Genomic DNA, 17,685 nt, shown 5'->3' with positions numbered 1-17,685 from the left:
ATTTCCCATCCGATCCCAATAGCCCTTCATTCACTTAAAGTCCAAACATTTATCCATCTCAGCCTTCAATATACTCATCGACTGAGGATCCACAGAGCTCCAGGCTGCAGAATTCCAAAGATTCACAAGCCTTTGAGTGAAGAAATGTCTCCTCACCTCAGTCTTAAATGGCTGACACATTATCCGGAGAATGTGAACACAGTTCTAGACGCTCCAGCCAGGGGGAAACAGCCTCTCAGCATGTTCACTGTCACTCAGGAATCAACCCAGTGAATCTTGGTTGCGCACAGACCGCGAGTGAATGGAGGGAACAAAGGGCACAAAAGTGAACAGAGATAGAGACACAGACAGAGAGACTGAGAGAGTGAAAAAGAGGTGGCAGATATACAGGGACAAAAAGAGGCAGACAGAGGGAGAGAGAGTGGTAGACACTAAAAGGAACAGATATACTTCACCATTCCATATGATTGTTAACTTATATTGACAGACAGAAAGAGAGAAATAAAGACTTACATTTAAACAGAGCCTTTCACCAACTCAGGACAACGGGAGGCTCTTTAGAGCCAATGAAATCTTTTTCAAATGTAGTCACTGTTGTAATATAAAAGCAGAGAGAGTTTGATTAAAATGCTGATTCAGTAGATGAGAAAATTCGATCTTGAGAAATCCATCTCAATATAGAATCTTTCTTTCTATCTCCCTAAACGTTTCATGGTTTGCTTAATGCCGATTCAGCAGATGTAAATCTGCAGCTGAGTGAATAAATTTCACCTCGAATTCCTGACGAAACAGGGACAAAGCATCCCGTTTCCATCAGGTCATCTTTCAGCCTTCTCTTTTCTGGAGAAAAGGGTTTCAGGCTGTTCAGCCTTTCCTGGTGATTATAACCTATCTGTTCCTGTAACATTTGTGAATCAACTTTTATTTTCCTGTTCCTTGCGACACTTGACAGCAGTAGAAATAATTCCAAATGTTAGAATGATTTCAGTTTGGACTATTTGTATTTAAAAATTCATTCTCTCGATGTGTTCATTGCCTTTGACACTCAACCACAAGGACTCGGTGTCTGTCTGTTTAAATGTTGCTCAGTGAAAATGTCAATCATCCTCCGCTTTGTACCAAACCGACCCTTAGAAGCTTAAAAGTGTTCATTCAAAAAAAAGAAAGAAAACTCCTCTTGAATATTTTAAAACTGCTCTTTTTATTCTCTGTACCATCTTAATATGAAGCCACACAACTAACGTGAATAATGTTTGGATGGTAAAATGTGGAACTGAACCGCATTGACACACACACAGGAACACACACAGGCATATACACCGAGATTGACAGAGGGCAAGGGGTTGTCTCTAAGGAGAGGCAAATATCTAGAAAGCAAGCATGACACCAACCTGGCTGTGTTTTTGTTCCATTTCTAGCTGTAACTTTTGTGAACGCTTGCAGACGAATGGAAATTAGAGAACGCTGGGGGTTCTGGATCTTTTTTATTCAACTTAATCGACATTTAATTGTGCAGGTGCACTGTAAAGTTCAGGAATGATAAGAAGAATAGTTGTCAGGAATCCAGCCCACCTGTGGAGACCCCAATAGATTCACAACCCGTCACTTTAACAATTCAGTCACGAACCCAAGCCCTAGATTTGCATGAATGTAGTTTGTATAAAATCATAGGCGGCTACATCAGACGGTCATTCAGAATGTCGTTCACATGCCGACTCTGTGCAAGAGCAGCTCAGCGACTGTAATTACACACCCCGCCTTTTTCTTACAGCAACTCATATTTATATCGTCTCTCCTCGTTCCTCCTATCAAAGTAAAACACCGCACACTACGCTGGATTAAATGTGAGTTGGTATCTGTTGGTTCAAATGGGACAGCTGCAGATCTTAAAATGCAGATAACTTGAACGTTTGGCGACTGCAGGACTCGAAACTATGTTTAATCCAGCGCCTTAGACCGCTCGACCACGTTAAAGACTGTTACTCATAATTTTCTTCACCCGTATTGCCAACGAAAAGAACAGAAGCAAAGGAACAGGGGAAGGCCATTGGGAAACTGGAACCAGCTCCGTCAGATAATCAGATCATCTTGAACTTTGTAACAAACAGAAATCATCCCCATGCTAACTTCTTTTTTCAATGCTTCATCATTTCGATGTTTCAAATTATGTTTCTTTTTTCCTGTGTGACTCTGAGTGTTTACTCAATGAAATGTTGGTAATAGGTAATGAGATTGTATATATTGACTGAGAAAAATGAGGAGATGTTTGGTCAGGGTAAATATCTTTTGATAATTCGATTTGACATCAACTATTTCAAAAATTCTGAAAACTGTAAATGGTTTCAGAATCCAAATCTTCATGTCATTGGGTCAGGAAAACGTTGCTAATGTTCACACACTGTGCATGGACACAGCAGAAGGCCCTGCACCTCTTTCAATATTGTTTTTCTTAACTCAGAGTTTTCAAAAGGGAATTGGACAATGACTTGAAAGGGAGAAAAATAACAGGGTTATGGAAAGAGACAAAGAAATTGAGATTAACTAGAAATCTCTTTGTACAAAACTGACAGAGATATGTTAGTCTGAAAGACCTATTACTGTGTTGTGCCATTTGATGATGACATTGTTGATCAGTCTGTCTCCAGCATTCCTAATGAGAACAGCCCAATTCCATTTCTTCAAAACAAAGACCCAAAGTGCTGCTGCATGACGTCACGGCTTAACATTTGAGTGAAGCCCATTGAGCATTTGTGTTGTTTCCTGTTTCTGTGGTGCAGCGATTTTCATGCTTGTCTAACATGTGAAACGTTCTCTGGTTCAAAACTGGGCAGAGCCATTATCAAAATCTGTGGGTTCGCGTTGCAGCCACGTGACCTGGTCAGTGTTTATTCCTCAACCAACCGCACATGGTCTGCTCATTATGACGTGCCTGGTTTTGGCTGTTTCCTGAGCGGTGATTGGCTGCCGTGTTCCCTGCATCACAACAATGGCTCCACTTCAATAAAAGCAAAACTGCGGAAATCTGGAAATGAAAACAGAAAATGCAGGAAAAACTCAGCCGGTCTGACAGCATCTGTGGAGAGAGAAACCTGCTGAGTTTTTCCAACATTTTCTGTTTTATTCCTAAAAGTACTTAATTGGCTGAAAAGTGGTTTGAGACATCCACCGATCGGGAATAGTACTGTTAAAATGCAAGTCTGTCTTTCTTTCATTAACGTAAATCCCAGTCCTCTGGTTAACGACCCCTGTCAGTGGAAACAGTCTCTCCCTATCTGCTCTATCAAACCGCCTGTCCCCATTGACCCCATCCCCACCATTTTGAACAGCTCCGTGAAATCTCCGTTTAACAGTTTTTATTTCAAATATAACAAACCCGGTTTCTATAATCTCTCCACAAAACTGAATTTCCTCATCCCTGGACATGATGAAAGGCGAATGATTAAGACGAGGTTTTGGAAAATATTGTCAGTTGGAAAGTGGGAAAATGGAGAAAGAACCAAAACTGAAAACCCAGACTCCAGCTTTGTGAATCTTTAGAAACTCTTTGGGAACCGGAATCAGAGGAGAATGAAGGGAGAGCTGTCCGACTGACCAGAGGCAGTCAAGGCACCTTTCCCTTCTTTAAGACGCTGGAACATTGACTCTGATGTTATCAGTGAAATTAACTGATCTGAGACATTGAAATGATTCTCGTTACTGCACATTTGGAATTCAAACCTAATATCGGCTTCGGGACAATCAGAATTCTTGGTAACAGACAAGACACCGAAACGCTCAAAGGGAGACAGCACCGGTGACATGGATGTGTCTGCAGTGGGCGGGATCAGATTGTTTCCATGTATCCACAATGAATATCCCATCCTTTATTTTGGAAGAGTAAAACTGATAGAGAACAATTGTCATTCCATTCGCAGCAATCTGAAGCTTTAACTCACTGACACCCGGCCGAAGCTTTTATCGGTCTCTGTGGAGTAATCGGTTAGTGTGTTCAGCTGTTAACCGAAAAGTTGGTGGTTTGAAGCCACCCAGGGACGAAGCTGTCACCGTTTTCTCCCCATCAGCCTTCATTGTCACACAGTTCCTGGTTGTTATTGGGTCCTTGAACTGAATGTCAAGACTCCAGAAATGTTGCCGGCTCCACTGTTATCCATTGATCTCCAAGGCAAGTGGCTTCTTTTCGAATATTCATTACAAAGGTAATGGGAAAATAATTAGGCATACCATGTACCGATATGCAACACACTGGAAATCTATGAAGTTATTGGATTCAAACAAATCCATCAATTCTTCCCTATTTCTCATTTCCACAGTGAGTGAGACACCAAATAGCAGCAAAGCAGCAATATTCCGGCCCCGCACTCTCCAATCACCCGCTGCCAGCAGAAAGCGGCAGCTGCAGCTTCAGTCAGCGGGTTACTGCCCATCCCTGGGACGCAAGATACACTAACCCAGGCCAAACCTCCCAATACACCGAGCACAAGCTCAGGAAAATGCAGGTTGATTATATCCCGGTCACTAAACCTCCGAGCAGCTTTTACTGATTAACCGAGTGAGTGAGTTACAAATAAAAGTCACACCAACTTTCTAATCTTTTCACTGTAAAATTCCTTCATTTTATAGAAAAGCTGACAGTTGTGAATCTGAAAATGAGCACCATGGTATTTGTGTTACGAGTGACTTGTTTTCCATTGTTTGTCCATCAGGTTTGCAATTCAATTTATGTTGGATGTTGATGCAAATCTAATTTCAAAATGAGGACACAAAGCAGGTAAGTATTAAATGCAGGAGAAAATCCTGAAGGAAATCGATCACAGTATTTGGAAGGAGGTGCAGCTTTTGATGTGAATGATGTGATTCATGATTGAGAGGAATGCATTGCAACTTTGGGGCTTTTGTGGGCCGATTACGTTCCACACTTTAAAATTCCGACCAAGCTGAGGTATCGGGTGGAAAGCAACAAAACCATCCATGTATGTTGGGATATGAAATATTTGTGCAAATGCCCGGCTAGCTCAGCCAGTAGAATATGTGATTCAGGGTCGTGGGTTCAAACCCCAAGCTGGCTGCTGTTTCAAATTCTGACTCAGAGTCGTACGGACTGGAAACATTGACCCTGTTTCTTCCTCCAGCTGCTGAGGCTTTTCCAGCATTTCTGTTTTTGTTTCAGGTTTCCATCATTCGCAGTAATTTGCTTTTATCTTTTTTACTTTTACATCTTGCTGCTTAAAAATAAACACCAACTAATCACTGCGGCTCCTGTGAAACTTACAAGGCAGACATTCATCACTGAAAGCAACTGACACACATCAAATTTAAAGTACTTTCACGTCGCATCTCCTTCTGCTTCTGTCCCTGCCTCGCCTCCAGCTCCCTCTGCCCGTCCAGCTCCCAGGTCAATGAGCTGCTTGATGTAGACACAGTCTGTTCATGGGAATGGGTAAAACTCGTGAGTAAAGAGACAACAGGATCTCATCTTCCTGGTTCTCTCAGATACTGATTACAGGAATGTGCACAGTGCCTATTATCCACAGTCACTTTCCTCCCAGTTGTTCAGCTTTTGAATTGATTTTCACACTGGGTTTCAATGTGAAGAAAGCAGATCTGTGATCAGCTGATATTGATCAGCAGATGTACTGCAAGAAGGTTCAGAACAGGCTGATTATAACTGTGCTCTTTGGACATGGTGAGCTCCACTGAAGGGTTGGCACCATTAATGTGTCATTCAATTAGCTTCTCGACAAATCTCGTGCTGGAAATGACAAGAAAACTCGCTGAATTTGCTCCGGGTTTTGGTTTCAAAAGAGCTGAATACATGGTAAGAAAGCACATCTCGCTCGAATGGGTGACAAAATGGCAGAATGACCCGTGCTGTTGGGAAACATAAAATTATAGAAAGTTACAGCACAGAAAGAGGCCGTTCGGCCGGGCGTGCTGCTTTCAAAGAGCAGTAGTGATTGGTTGATCCATGAGGAGTGATATTTGTGTCAGTGCAAACAGTAGGCAGCAAAATCCATATTTTTCCCACCCATATTTTGCCTCACACGAACATTTCACTAGTCAGTGCTTTGTCCTTCTCTTCATCCTTCATAGCCTCATTCCACTTGAACCAAGTGTGATGTTTCCAGCTCTGGGGCAAAACTTAAACTCTCACTCCTCTGATTCTGGTAGAGATTTCAAACGTTTCGAATTAATGAATAATCAACACTCGTTCCAACAAATTCAGTAAGCCGATATTCCCTGACCAGGAATCGAACCCAGGCCATGGTGGTGAAAGCCTAAACCTAACCTGTAGACCACCAGGGAAACTGTACCAGCATCTTTCGATTTAGCTTAACTACGCTGCTTTTGCCTATTGCTTTTCAGTTCAGATCTCTTTCACCACAAAACTGCCTGTTTGGGTTCAAGACAAATGAAAACAACGGTTGCTGTGAGCAGGAACATGAAATTGACAGTGAGGTGAAATAGTCCCACAAGCTGCACATGCGCAACTTTAAATTTCCAAAACCCTCCACCCTATTCGCTGTTGGTCAATTGAAAGCGCCGATTCCCAGTCACTGGACATCAGGGAAACTACAAATAGAGCTGGACAGGTGGATTATGGAGGCTACTTCTGACTTTTTTTTTCAGTCCCGATCTCTTTCACCAGAGACAACTTTCTCCGACCAAATGGTCTGTTTCGGTTTGAACACAAGCGACTTCTTTACCAATGAGAAGAACCATTGCTGTTCGCTGGAACATGAAATCGATACTTTCCTCCTTTAAGACAGTTCTTAAAGCCTCCCCCTTTGACCGAGCTTTTAGTCATCTGACCGAATATGTGGCTTCGTGTCACACTGTGTTATATAATGATCCCGGGGAACGCCCAGTGACGTTTGGTTCATTAGGTTGAAGGTGCTTTATAAATATAAGTTGTTGTAGGATATATACAGAAAGGGCCAATAACCTGTTTTATCTTTCACGCTGATAATTTTTCCAGCGATATTTTAACATGAATTCGTACAACTAATGTGAATCAAGTTTTAAAAACGTTTTCTCCCCCTCAGGGAACTGAACCGCATTGACAATCACAGAGGAACAGACACAGAGAGATATACACCGAGAGTGACAGAGGCCTAAGGAGAGACACAGGCCCAGAACGCAAGGATGTCACCAACTTGGCTCATTGTTTGTCCCATTTCCGAAAGCAAATTCCCTGAATGTTGACAAATGAATGGAAATCAAAAAATACGGACGTATTTGGATGGGTTTCCTTGTAGTTAACTGATAATTAATTTGGTTAAAATCAAAAATGATGAAAACTTTAGTCGGCAGGATTCCAACCCTTGTGTTCATATTTACAACAAATGGAAATGATCGAACTTTCAGTCACTCAAATAAACAAGCTTGGATAATGCTCTTGCCAGGTTTAAAACCGCAGCTCCATCATATGTGAAGCGAATATGACCCCACACGCCTCTATAAACCCTGCGCTGTAAAGATCCCAATGGAACTGTCTGGAATGTTAAACGGTGACGTCATGCAGCAGTACTTTGGGTCTTTGTTTTGAAGAAATGGAATTCGGCTGTTCTCATTAGGAATGCTGGAGACAGACTGATCAACCATGTCATCATCAAATGGCACAGCGCAATAAGAGGACAGTTCACGCAGGGTGTCTATGTCAGTTTTGTACAGAGAGCTTTATAATTAATGACAATTTTCTTCTCCTTCTCCTTAACCCTGTTTATTTTTGCTTTCAAGCCATTGCACAATTCCCATTTGGAAACTCGGGGTTAAGAAAACCAGTATTGAAATTTTCAGCTGGTTCCTCACCTGAGCAAATACATCAGACTTGCTCCAGGCACTGACGTTTGCAGGGCTTTACTTTGGTCAGAAGAACAAGGCAGTATAATTTGCAGGCTAACCTGGAGGATTTTTTTTTTTTTACTTCATTCATGCGATGTGGGCTTCGCTGTCTGGGCCAGCATTTACTGCCTATCCCCAATTTCCCTTGGGAAAGTGATCTGTCTTATCGAACCGCTGCAATCCATGTTGTGTAGGTACACCCACAGTGCTGTTAGGAAGGGAGTTCCAGGATTTTGACCCAGCGACAGTGAAGGAATGGCGATATATTTCCAAGTCAGGATGGTGAGTGACTTGAAGGGGAACTTCCAGGTGATGGTGTTCCTATCTATCTGCTGCCTTGCTCTTCTACCTGGTAATGGTCTTGGGTTTGGAAGGTGCTGTCTCAGGAGCTTTGGTGAATTCCTGCAGTGCACCATTTAGATGGTACACACTGCTGCTACTGTGCATCAGTGGTGAAGGGAGTGAATGTAGATGTGTTGCAAGTCAAGCGGACTGCTTTGATCTGGACGGTGTCCAGCTTCTTCAAAGTTGTGGGGACTGCACTCATCCAGGCAAGTGGGAAGTATTGCACCATTTGTGCATTGCAGATGGTGGACAGGCTTTGGGGAGTCAGGAGTGAGTTACTCATTGCACGATTCCCTGCCTCTGAACTGCTTTTGTAGCCACAGTGTTTATATGGCTAGTCCAGTTCAGATCCTAGTCAATGGTAACCCCCAGGATATTGACAGTGAGGGTTTCAGTGGTGGTAATGCCATTGAACATCAAGGGGCGATAGTTGGATTCTCTCGTGTTGGAGATGGTCATTGCCTGACACTTGTGTGGTGCGAATGTTGCTTGCCACTTGTCAGCCCAAGCCTGAATGTTGCCCAGGTCTTGTTGCATCTGGACAGGGACTGCTTCAGTATCTGAGGAGTCGGGTATGTTGCTGAACATTGTGCAATCATCAGCGAACATCCCCACTTCTCTTCTTATGATGAATGGAAGGTCATTGATGAAGCAGCTGAAGATGGTTGAGCTGAGGACACTACCTTGCGGAACTCCTGCAGTGATGTCCTGGAACTGAGGTGACTGACATCCAACAACCACAACCATCTTCCTTTGTGCTCGGTATGACTCCAACAAGTGGAGAGTTTCCCACTGATTCCTATTGACTCCAGTTGTTCGCGGGCTCCTTGATGCCGCATTCAGTCAAATGCTGTCATGATGTCAAGGGCAGTCACTCTCACCTCATCTCGGGAGTTCAGCTCTTTTGTTTATGTTTGAACCAAGGCTGTAATGAGGTCAGGAGCTGAGTGGCCCATGTGGAACTCAAGCTGGGCATCAGTAAGCAGGTTATTGCTAAGTCAGTGCCGCTTGATAGCACTGTTGATGACCCCTTCCATTAACTTCCTGTTGATGGAGAGTAGACTGATGGGGTGGTAATTGGCCGGGTTGGATCATTATCACTCTTTCATTCCCAGTTTGGCAGGATGAACGAACAGAGACAGTATAAATTGCACGGTTCTGGGGAAAGTGTCAGGTAATGGCAGTGACAGGACTGGCAGAAAGACTGCTTTCTCTGCTGTAACCATTGTATGACTTCATACAAATTATACTGCCATATGATCGGTTCTAGTAGTCGTGGCCGAGTGGTTAAGGTTATGGATTTATAATTCATTGTGGTTACCCTGTGCAGCTTCGAAACCTGCTGTTTAAGTTTCCCATTGTTTCTGGTTTTAACTGCGCACACACAGAGCTAATTATCATTTGAATCCAGGAAAAGCGAACGAAACACACCTGTCATCTCTTATTTCCATTCATTGTCCGCCTTCTGCAAATCCCCAGTAGGAAATGGAAAAAAAAAAGGGGCCAATTTGGTGATATGATGTCATTCTGGCATTTGTCTCCCCTTAGCCCTCAGTCACTCTCGGTGTACATATCCGTGTGTGTTTATCTGTGTGGGTCAATGTGGTTCAGTTCCCCGAGGAGGTGAACACATTTTTACAAACACAAGCTGTGTTCACATCAGTTGTGCAACTTCACACGTTACAGTGAAAAATATCAGGATGAAAGAGGCAAGAGCAGTTTGTCTCTTTCTATGTATGGACTACAACAACAACTTATATTTATAAAGCTCCTTTTACCTAATGAAACGTCACAAGGCGTTCCATAGGATCATTATATAACAAATTGTGACACCGAGCCACATATTCAGTCACAGACGAAAAGCTTGGTCAAAGGGGAAGCTTTAAGAACTGTCGTAAAGGAGGAAAATATCGATTTCATGTTTCAGCTAACAGCAATGGTTCTTCTCATTGGCAGAATACGTCACTTGTGTTCATCCGAAACAGACCATTTGGCCAAAGAAACTTGCCTTTGGTGAAAAAGATCTGGAATGAAAAAATGCCATAAGCAGCCTGCGTGTGTCCAACTGCTGGGTTGGTGGTTAAAATTCGGAAATTTTATCAGTACAGCCTGCGTTCAATTCCTGGTTCCGGAGTTGAAACCTATTCCTCCTGGGCGAGCTGTTAAAATCAATGTGATTGATTTGCAGGTTGAAAATAACACGGTTTAGCTCTGCTAGAATTGGCGGAGTGAGAGTGGGAGTTTCACATCAGAGCTGGAAATGTTACAAGGGCAAAACTCAGGAATAAATCCAGAGTCGGAGTGAGGGAGTGAAAATAAAAGAGAAGGACTGTGATAGTTTACAAAGCACTGACTATAGACCTGGTGGTGCAAGGTAGAATATTATTCCTGTATTACCCATGTCATTTGCAGTTCTAGTTTCCTGATTTATCCCATGCCGAACATTACCACTACAGTTTGGCGGCCTATAAACAGCGCCCATCAATGTTTGCTGCCTCTTGCTGTTTCTTAGCTCCACCCAAACTTATTCTACATCTTGATCCTTCAATCTAAGATCCTCTCTCACTAATGTACCGATCTCTTTCCTTATTAACAGCGCGACCTCGCCTCATTTTCCTTTTTGCCCATTCTTCCTAAATGATGAATATCTTTGAGTATTCAGATCAACCAACCACACTGCCCTTTGGAAGCAGCACACAGGGCCGCATGGCCTCTTTCTTTGCTGTAACTTTCTGTCATTTTATGTTTCCTTACACCACAGTTAAGATGAACTTTCTTATCTTCCATGTGATGCTTCGAATTCAAGACAATAAGCAAATTCAGCGAGTTTTCTTATCATTTCTAGCACATAATTTGGAACCAGACTCGTTGAACGACAATTAAATGGTCTCAATCGTAAGATGCAGCTCACCGAGTCCCAACAGGCACTGTGAGCATCAGCCTGTTATGTACCTTCTTGCTGTACATCTTCTGAGCTATAAGCTGATCACAGCTCCACTTTCTGCACATTGAAAGACATGGTGAAAATATTCACAACTTCAAGTCTTAATAACGTGCATATTTGTGATTTTCTGTGTGTGTCAATGTGGTTCAGTTTCCCGTTTTATTCATGTTAGTCCTGTAGCTTCATATTAAGATGGTACAGAGAGAAAAAAGAGGAGTTTTAAAAGATGCAACAGGACATTTCTCTCTTTTCTTTGAGTGGAGACTGTTCAGTAACTGAGCGTCAGGATGTTACAAAGTGGATGATGTTTGAAGTTTTCACATGATCTTATTCAGTAGCTGAAGATGCTCGAGGGGCAGAATGGCCAATTCCTGATCATAATTTTTTATATTCTAATTCAGTGTCAATGTTGGTGAGGACAATGTTTGTGTCTAATCTGAATGTGGTAGTGAGGTCGAGCGGGCTCAGCCGCTGGTTCAGGTTTCAATCCCCCTGCAGCATAACCCTGCTGATATGGGCTTCACTCTCACCGCTGCCAAACTTTCTGGTGGTTTGCTGTTTGAGGCGCTTCCCAAAAATTCTCCGTGTGGTGAAGGAGCAGCTGATCTGTGTAGTGTTATATTTCAGTTGGAAGAATGAGGAGAGACAGTGTAAATCCCAGGGTGACTGGGAAAAGGTGGGACAATGGCACGGGCTGGAAGACCTTCTTTCACTGGAACTCCCTGTATTCATTCTATTATTTTAAACAAACAACATGCAGCCTTTATCCAGTTGTCCTGGCCGAGTGCTTAAGGCGTTTTTCCACATGGTTCGAATCCTGCCAACTCCCCTTCTTCTCATTCCTGATTGACACAAACTGTCTGCAGAATAAATTATCCGTCAAATGAAAAAGAAAACCACCCAAACACCCCCGTGTTTCTGACTTCAGTTCATCTGCAAACATTCGTTACATTTGACCCCTGAAATGGAACAATAATTGGCCAAGTTGGTGACACCCTTGCTTTCTGGGTGTTTGTCTCTCCTTTGGCCTCTGTCACTCTCGGTGTGTGTTCCTCTGTGTGTATCAATGCGGTTCAGTTCCCCGAGGGATGGACACATATTCACTTCATAAACTTGATTCACATCAATTGTGAAGCTTCATATTAAAATGTCAAAGAGGAAAATAACAGGATGAACAATGCAAGAGGAGTGCAATGCTGGAAGGAGGTGCAGCTAAGAAGTGGAAGATGTGAATGATGTTATTGGTCGATTATCTTCCACTCTTTGAAATTCAGAACAAGCTGAGGCTCCAGCAACATTGATCTCCCTGAATTTTCGAATCGGAAACGAAGCGTGTGTATGCCCTGCTATCTCAGTCGGTAGAACATGAAACTCAGGGTCGTGGGTTCGTGCCCCACGCTGGGCGCCGCCGCTTCGCTGCTTTCATGGGTGATCTCCAGTTCTCCATTTCTCTGGCAGTGTCACCACTCAAACTGAGTCTTTCTCCATCCCGCTTTGTTCATATCACAGCCGCTGGTTTCTTAGTGAAGACTGGCTTCATCTTCACTGGAAGTCAGAGAGTTTCGTGCTTCAGATTTGTTGCTTTCATGCCGCAGCCTAGGTTCAACACCTAGGGGAAAACTCTTCTTCTTACCGCTGTGTGAACTGACACAATGCACAGGAATTCCTGGTGTAAATTGTTAAAACGAACCTGAAATTTAATGTATGGAAGTGTGAAGCGATTCATGTTGGTCGGAAGAATGAGGAGAGGTAACATCACATAAAGTGTACAATTCTGAAGGGGTTTCTCTGTTACAGAGCGAGTGGATATGATCTGGAATGCACTACCTGCGAGTGTGGGGGAGGTAGATTCAATCGCAGATTTCAAAAGAGAATTGGACAGAAAATGCAGGTCTCCAGGAAAAAGTTGGGCGACCATAACATTGCAACACGAAGTTGCACAACTAATATGAATGAAGTTTGTGATGGTAAAAAAAGTGTTCAACCCCTCAGGGAACTGAACCACATTGACACACACAGAGGAACACACACAGACATATACACCGAGAGTGACAGAGGCCTAAGGAGCCACACACACCCAGAAATAAAGATGTCACCAACTTGTCCAGTTATTGTTCCCTTTCAAACTGCAGATTTGGTGAATGCTTGCAGATGAACGGAAATGAAGAAACACAGAACTGAAGCAGGAGAAACACGTGGGAGTGTTTGGAAGGGTTTTATTCCATTTCACCAATGATTAATTTTAATTCTGGATTCACCTAAAGTAAGGGACAGCAGACAGCGAGGTCGGTAGGATTCAAACAAACATGGGGTGAACCAAATAGATTTACAAAGCTATTGTCTTAACCACTCATCCACAATTGCAGATCTCACATCAATTTTAATCTTGTTCATATAAAATCACAAAAAAGTTATAACAGAGGGAGAGGGCGTTTGGCCCCACATATTCCCAGTAACCCTGCAATTCATACTGCGTCTCCTTGTTCTTCCTTCCAAGATGAAGATCTTAATACATCGACGGCCATGAGCCGATGCTCAGGTGAAGTGACTGAAAGAGCAAATCAGCTGAAGCTTTGATTCGAACCCACGAAGAGAACAGATCCCAAACAAAACACCTTAACCCAGCCGGCCACACTCCCAGTATCAAAGGTAAATCTTGGGTAGTCTCGGCTCCAAATTAGAGCATAACAAATAGAAGCAGGAGTTGACTATTTGCTCCTCGAGCGCCTCATAGGGTCAGAGAATCAGTGCTAAGGCTGCACACAGATGGAGGCCATTCAGCCCGGGTCATAAGAACAAAAGTCTCGGGGGCAGGAGTACGCCACTCAGCCCTTTGACCCTGCTGCATCATTCATTTAGGTCATGGCTGATCTCGTTGTGGCCTCAACTCCGCTTTCCTGTCTGGACCCTTTAACCCTTGATCCCCTTCTCTTTCAAAAATCTGTCTAATTCTGCTTTGAATAAATTCAATGACCAAACTTCCATTGCTTTCTGGGGAAAATAATTCCACAGACAAATGATCCTTCGAGATAAAAAAATCTCATCAACTCCGTCTGAAAAGGGAGATCTCTTACTCTTCTGGAAATTAATTCACCTGGCCCCACTCCCCTTTTTCCCGGAGACCTGCATTTTCTGTACAATTCTCTTTTGAAATCCGCGATTGAATCTGCCTCCCCCACACTCTCAGGTAGTGCATTCCAGATCCTAACCACTCGCTGTGTAACAGAGAAACCCCTTTAGAATTATCGGCTTCGGGACAATCAGAAAATTTGATACCAGTCAAAACATCGAAAGGCTCAAAGGGAGACGGCACCAGATGTAGGAGAGCTGGTTCCCAGTGACATGGATGTGTCTGCAGTGGGTGGGACCGGGAAGAGTATAACTGATAGAGAATATTTGTCATTTGAGTTGCGGCAATCTGAAGCTTTCACTCACTGAGCCATTGGTTTAGGATATCTTACAGAGTGCAGGTTCTTTACTCAAGTCTCTGTGGCGCAATTGGCCAGCGTGTTCGGCTGTTAACTGAAAGGTTGGTGGTTTGAGACCACCCAGGGAAGAAGCTATCACTGTTTTCATTCACGCTCTGGTTCTTTCTGGGGCCCTGAAAACACAAGAAAACCCGCCCTCTCCTCTCCCCACCACCCTCACGTTGCAAACTCGGCTCTCACCCACTGAGTTCCCACGTCAAGCTCTGTTTCTGAATATTCATTTCAGATATAACAAAGAAAATGAGCGATCTTGTACCCCCATCTAAATCCATAGAGATCTATGACGCTTTTGGATTGAAACAAACCCATCAATTAATCGATCTTCCTCAGCTCCACAATGAGTGAGACAGGAAAAAGGAGCAAAATTCCAGAGCCGCAGACTCTCCAATCACCTGCATCCAGCGGAAACGTCTTCTTATTTTGCTGAACGTAATATTCAGAAATAGTGAAGAGCGAATTTAATGTGGCTGCAAGATCCTGCATTCAGTTCATATTCAACAACAAACAGGAATGGGAGCGATACAACTTTTCCACACAGTTGGGTGATAATGCTTCCCCGAGCATTGAATGGAGTAACTTGCACATGTGAAATGAGCGGGGTAACCACAACGCTACAGGGACACTTCCCTGCCTGGATCCCAATGGAGCTGTCTGGAATGTTAAGCGGTGACGTCATGGAGCAGCACTTTGGGTCTTTGTTTTGAAGAAATGGAATTCGGCTGTTCTCATTAGGAATGCTGGAGACAGAGTGATCAAAAATGTCGTCATCAAATGGCACAGCGCAGTAAGAGGACCTTCCACCCATTCTATTTATACCAGCCTTTTACAAACATCTTGCCAATTAGTTCCAATTTCCTTCTCTTTTCTCCCTTTCAACCATTACCAAATTCCCTTTTGAAGAAGGAGTTTCTGCAGAATCCATGCAGTTTGCCTTAATTAACATTTCCCTCACCCAATGAAATGAAGAGTTTGACTAGAGTTCCTTCTGCAGTTTTCGATACAAACAGTAGTTACTTACGCAATTCATTTTATATCGAACTTACAAAAGGCTTTTATTCTGATCCGAAATGTCCTCAGTACTTTCAGTCATGATGACCATGAAACTATCATTGATTGCCATACAAACCCATGTGATTCACCAGTCATTTAAGGAATTCCATCGGTCGTTCTTACCTGGTCTGACCTGCATGTGACTCCAGACCCACAGTGATGTGGTTGATTCTCAACTGCCCTCTGAAATGCTTTAACAAGTTACACAGATGAAGGGCAATTCGGGATGGGCAACAAATGCTGGCCAGTGATGCTCATGAAAGATTGAAGATCCATGATGAAGAGCGATACAAAGTGATTTTCTACCATCTCTCCCACTCCCTCATGTTCAATCACAGTATCAGTTGCATCTATCTTTAGGGTGACGCTAGTCTTTGGATCACACTAGTAGACATCTTTCAGTCAGTAAGTAACTGTGAATTTGCATTTGTAAACTCATTAATTTCTGTTGTTAACTAAAGAAACTGTTATTTTTGTGCCGAGTCTCAGTTTCATCCCTCTTGATTTTGCAGAGGCTTTTTGAGGCTTGGCGAAGGGCAGATTTAATGTGGTGGTGAGATACTATATTCAGTTAATATTCAACAACAAATGTGAATCATGGAACTTTCCCTCACACTTAGATGTGTAAATCTCGATAATGTTTCTACCCATTTCCAGAAAGGGGACCTTTTGCGTGTACGTAGTAACCACTGCACTACAGAAACAATGTGCAGAACCACAGGGACCGACTTAGAATATCAAACTGTGCAGTATTACTGCACTTCCGAAACCTGTTTTGTGGAAGTACAATTCGGCTGAAAAACATAGCCATGCGGCAGAGCAATTCAGCTGACATTAGAATCATTAAATGACAGAGCACATCAGCAGGTCATTCAACACTTCACACATGTGTGAACTATCTTATTGTAATTCGTCTGATTTATTGTCTCTTTCTCATAACCATGCCTTTTGGAAAAAATCAGTCAAAGCCTGGTGTAGTGCCAATGTCACATGACTGTGAGATAATGTATTCAGCTTATATTTAGCAACAAACGGGAATTGTGCAATTTCTCACAATTAGATGACTCAATTTTGATAATGTTTCCGTCAGTTTTCGAACCGGCGACCTTGCACATGTGAAGCAAATGTGAAACCACTACTTGTTTCTCTAATCATTTATAGGATATAGACATCGCTACACTACACTACAGAAACAATTTGTGAGAAAAAGCCAAAGGGACTTGTATGGAATGTCATACTGTGTAGACCTGCTGCACTGCAAGATCCTGTTTTACAGGAATAGAATTGGAGTGGGACATTTTGGAATGCTGCAGAGAAATTGATCTAATTGTAAACTGACGCAGCTCATTAGGAGGCCATTCGACCCATCGGGTGTGTGCTTTCTTCCATTTACTTCCAATATCATTCTCTTCCTTCATAACCCTGCAGTTTTATTTTCCATTTCAAATAATTGCTCAATCCCCTTTTGAAAACTCTGATTGAAGAAAACCAATATTGAAAGAGGTTCAGGAGCTTCTGCAGTGTCCATTCACAGTGTGTGAAAATTAACAAAGTTTCCCTGACCCAATTACAAGGAGAGTTGGGCTGGGGATTCATATATGGTCTTCGAAATAAAAAGAAATAATTAGAATAAAGAGTACTCCTCATTTGATATCTACAATCTAATTCCTCTTGCTGTACAACTTGTTACAGAGGATGTTATGGAAAAGAGGTTGCTACAGCTACACGAAGCCCTGGTTCGACCACACCTGGAGGACTGTGTATAGTTCTGGGAAAGGGCATCTTTTTAAGGATCAATATTTTGTTGCAGCATTGTCCAACCCATCAGCCACTTTACCACAGAACTTCGTTTTATCAGCTAAACCACAGGCTCCAGCGAGAGTTGAACTCACGACCCCTGGTTTACGAGACCAGTGCTCTAACCACTGAGCTATGGAGCCAACTGCCAAATAAAATGCACGGGAAGTCGACCATATTCAGTGGACGAGGACCAGGATAACATTTCAGGTAGACGAC

The 17,685-nt window shown here is 42.9% G+C and overlaps 1 protein-coding gene and 1 non-coding gene across 2 annotated transcripts in view; both read right to left on the bottom strand.

The window, feature by feature from the left end:
• Positions 1 to 17,685, bottom strand: part of LOC144697978 (uncharacterized) — a 608,842-nt gene that overhangs the window by 243,319 nt on the left and 347,838 nt on the right. The gene's annotated exons all lie outside the window — the stretch shown is intronic.
• Positions 17,537 to 17,609, bottom strand: trnat-cgu (transfer RNA threonine (anticodon CGU)). Its single transcript has one exon. It is a non-coding gene; the product is annotated as a tRNA-Thr (tRNA).

Source organism: Cetorhinus maximus, chromosome 23 (assembly GCF_964194155.1).
Source record: "Cetorhinus maximus chromosome 23, sCetMax3.hap1.1, whole genome shotgun sequence".
In the NCBI taxonomy this organism is placed as follows: Eukaryota; Metazoa; Chordata; class Chondrichthyes; order Lamniformes; family Cetorhinidae; genus Cetorhinus; species Cetorhinus maximus.
Note: the sequence above shows the minus strand (reverse complement) of the source record. Positions and strands in the feature narration are given on the sequence as shown.